Genomic DNA, 4286 nt, shown 5'->3' on the forward strand with positions numbered 1-4286 from the left:
AATAGTGTCAGAATCAGGGCTGTATCCTGGTGTACACTAAATGCATTTTATCCATTGGTCTAATTCATGAAGCGTCGTCAGTCTGACTACTGTAACTCTCTCCTGCAGGTCTCCTGCTACCACCATTCCACCTCTGCAGCTCATCCACAATAAAGCAGCTCCACTGCTCTTTAACCTTCCTAAGTCCTCTAAACATGGTGCTCACGTACCGTGCTGTGAATGGATGGGGTCCAGCTTACATCCAGGACCTGGTCCAACCCGACATCCCGACCCGCACTCTCCGCTCTGCGTGTGATAAACTGCTTGTTCCTCCTCACTGAGAGCAAAGGAACTCAAACAGTGAGTGTGATCCAGAATGCAACGACGTAACGGTGATCCTACAACACTGTTCTCCTCATCTGGAAACTTTCTTCATCCACTGCAAATCCTTGTATTCCCCCCGTGAGTTCGCTTCATTCATCCTGGTCGGTGTTTACATGCCGCCGGCGGGCAACGTGCACGAGGCTCAGCGGACACTCGCCGACCAGATACGGCGTGTGGAGCGGACCAACCCGGACTCTTTAGTTATTGTCCTCGGGGACTTTAACAAAGGAAATCTCAGCCATGAACTTCCTAAATACAGACAGTTTATTAAATGCCCACCAGAGAGGAGAAGACGCTGGATCACTGTTACACCACAGTAAGCAGGGCTCATCACGCCGTCCCTCGTGCTGCACTGGGACACTCTGACCACGTCATGGTCCATCTGATTCCAGAAACTAAAGCTCTGCAAACCTGTGGTGAGGGAATTCAAGAAGTGGACCAGTGAGGCGCTGGAGGATCTTCGGGCGTGCTTTGACTGCACAGACTGCGATGTTTTCAGGACTGCTACTGACAGTCTGGATGAGTTCACAGAGGCTGTAACTTCCTACATCGGCTTCTGTGAGGACAGCTGTGTACCATCATGCACCAGGGTGAGTTACAACAACGACAAACCCTGGTTCACAGCGGAGCTCAGAACACTACGCCTGCAGAAGGATCAGGCATTTAGGAGCGGGGACAAAGACTTGTACACAGAGGCAAAATACAAGTTTAGCAAGGCGGTGAGAGACGCTAAACGACTGTACTCTGAGAAACTCCAACAACAGTTCTCAGCAAGTGACTCTGCTTCGGTCTGGAGAGGCCTCAAACACCTCACCAACTACAAGCCAAAAACCCCCACTCCATGAATGACCTCCGCCTGGCAGACGAGCTCAATGAGTTCTACTGCAGATTTGAAAGACGTCCTGATCCCATCCCCCACAGCTCCACCAACCTGCTGCAGTCCCCCTCCCCTCCCTCCCCCAGCCCATCAGGTGCTCACGCCTCTTCATCTATATCACCTTCCCCTCCCCCACCAGCAACGACCCTCTCTATTCTGGAGAGAGACGTTAACCGGCTCTTTTGAAAACTAAATCCCCGTAAGGCAGCCGGTCCGGACTCCGTCTCCCCTCACACCCTGAAGCATTGTGCTGACCAGCTGTCTCCGGTGTTCACTGACATCTTCTACACCTCCCTGGAGACATGCCACGTACCAGCCTGCTTCAAGGCCTCCACCATCATCCCTGTCCCCAAGAAGCCCAGGATCACAGGACTCAATGACTACAGGCCCGTCGCCCTGACCTCTGTAGTCATGAAGTCTTTTGAACGGCTAGTCCTGTCCCACCTGAAGTCCCTCACCGACCCCCTCCTGGACCCCCTGCAGTTCGCCTACAGAGCCAACATCGTTGTGGCGCAGGGGTTAGAGAAGGTGTGCTGGGAAGCACAAGGTTGGTGGTTCGAGTCCAGGCTGCCCCATGTTCCACGTCGAAGTGTCCCTGAGCAAGACACCTAACCCCTAATTGCTCCCCAGGCAAAATGGGAAAAAGCCATGGGTTTAAAGTGTAATGTAAGTCGCTTTGGATAAAAGCGTCTGCTAAATGACCTGTAATGTAATGTAACAAGTCTGTGGGTGATGCCGTCAACATGGCCCTCCAGGAACCTACGGCAGGATCCTGTTTATGAACTTCAGGTCTGCCTTCAACCCCATCATCCCGTCTCTGCTGCAGGTGCCAAACAAACAGACTGGAAATCACAGACAGTCTGACAGGAAACAGCACATGAAGCTGAGGAAACATGTCTCAGCCTCTCGGACCATAAGCACCGGTTCCCCCCAAGGCTGCGTTCTTCTCCCTGATTTCCGGATTTCTGGCGAAACAGAGCCCACCCTCCCCCGTCACTATTGGGGATTCCTTCCGTTTCCTGGGCTCCATCATCACCCAGGACCTCAAGTGGGAGCTGAACATCAGCTCCATCACCAAGAAGGCTGTTCTTCCTGAGGCAGCTGAAGAAATTCAACCTGCCAAAGACGATGATGGTCCACTTCTACACGGCCATCATGGAGTCCATCCTCTGCTCCTCCATCACCGTCTGGTACGCTGCAGCCACAGCCAAGGACAAGGGCAGGCTGCAGCGTGTCCTCCGCTCTGCAGAGAGGGTGATTGGCTGCAATCTGCCGTCCCTGCAGGACTTGTTCGCTTCTAGGACCCTGAAGCGAGCTAAAGAGATCGTAGCCGACCCCTCCCACTAACCCATAGCATTATTTATTATTTCATTCCTTGTGCACTCTTGTCTTGTTGTACATTGTTACACTATCCACTGTCACGCACCAACCGCCAAGTCAAATTCCTTATATGTCTGACATATTATGGCAATACATCTTTCCTGTTCCTTATGAGCCTCACTAAGCTCTTGAACAGAAGAACCAGATGAAGAACATGATGATTGGTTGTATTGTAACATTAAGTGATTATGGATTGTTGATGTCAGTGAGGGATTTCACGTTCATTTGTGGTGTGAAAACATGGCAGGTCTCCCTGCTCGATGTCGCACCGTCTCATTCATTCACTTGGCTCATGACGTCCACCTGAATGTTCCTCTTTGGCTAAAAAGTGCCCTAAATCGGTTGGGAAAGCTTGCATTGCCTGAAACTGCTCATTAGCGGCGTTTCCGCGCTGTTTTTAGTCGATGGCCACCGACCTAAAGACTGAAATGACAACCAACGGTCGCACAAAGTCCAGCTGTTATTTAGATCACCGCACTGATATGAACGCTCAGGTCGATGTAACATCACATTATGGCTCAATTCAGTGCACCTCGTGACTCACTCTCCACCAATCAGAGCGCTTGATTTCACCCGTATCATAAAAGAATATACGATACGGGACATGAAACATAACCAGTAGTCCAAGTGCAAGCAGCCAGTTGATGGTGAATTTATGCTACTTTGTTGAATTCATATGTTTGTGAATGTGACTTTGAAAGAGTCAGAGCCTCCAGCCGCCAACCTCACCGCACGTCACTGCCAGCAGCTCTGTGAAAGGTCCAACGTCTAGTTTCAAAAGACCTAAGGAGACTTCTACAGGTCAGAGGACCGTCTGAAGAGCTTTGCAGTACTTACATTACAATTTGTATTTTCGATGCAGAGGTCTGCAGACGTTGTTTTTCTGACCCACAGTAAGAAGTAAAAACAGATGAAACTGATGACTAACTGTCACTCAACTAATAAACTGTCCATCGACAGTCTTCAGCATCTGGTTTTCATGATGATCAATGACAGAAGCTGGAGGAATTACAGTTTGTGTTCTACATTCAGTCACATCTTACTGTGTGCAAGCAAGCTGCTTTACTGGCTGTTCTTATCCACAATTCTTTGCACAGCAGGTATATGAGCCAGAGGGTTCAAGGTGCCATGTGATGAGGAAGTAGAACACTGCATGTAACAACATGTCCTTTGTGATTTGGCAGGCGGCTTCAGACTGATACTGGGGAAGTTGTTCCGCCCCAACAGGTTCAAGCTGATCATCAAAGTGGAGTGAAGAATAAAAACACTCTCAGCTCAGACTCTGTTGTCTCAGTGGATGTTTTTATTCAATATAAACTCTTCACTACATTTGTTACAAAGGTTTCTGCTTCATCACGTGTTCCCTACTAGTCTACATGTAGAAGAAGACCAGGTGACAACGAGGGGCGTGCACGGGTCCTCTGAACCATCTGGTCCAACAACAGCATCCAGTCTGTTGTCATAGCAACTCTTTACAAGGTGGAAGGATCGTTCCACAGATGCTGGTTTTGATCCTGAAAGACTCTTGTTGAGCCGTGAGGAGAATTCTGTTCACGAGGACCTTTGACCCTGTTAACAGCTCAGACTGAGACTCAGTCAACCAGTCAGACTTTGGACTTGACGTGAGGACACACCCTCTCTGATAAAAGATAAGAAGCTGATAAGA

The 4286-nt window shown here is 49.6% G+C and overlaps 1 long non-coding RNA gene across 1 annotated transcript in view; it reads right to left on the reverse strand.

The window, feature by feature from the left end:
* LOC144390376 (uncharacterized) overlaps nucleotides 1-4286 on the reverse strand; it is a 345224-nt gene that overhangs the window by 316990 nt on the left and 23948 nt on the right. The gene's annotated exons all lie outside the window — the stretch shown is intronic.

The sequence above is a fragment of the Gasterosteus aculeatus genome, chromosome 21 (genome assembly GCF_964276395.1).
Source record: "Gasterosteus aculeatus chromosome 21, fGasAcu3.hap1.1, whole genome shotgun sequence".
Classification (NCBI taxonomy): Eukaryota; Metazoa; Chordata; class Actinopteri; order Perciformes; family Gasterosteidae; genus Gasterosteus; species Gasterosteus aculeatus.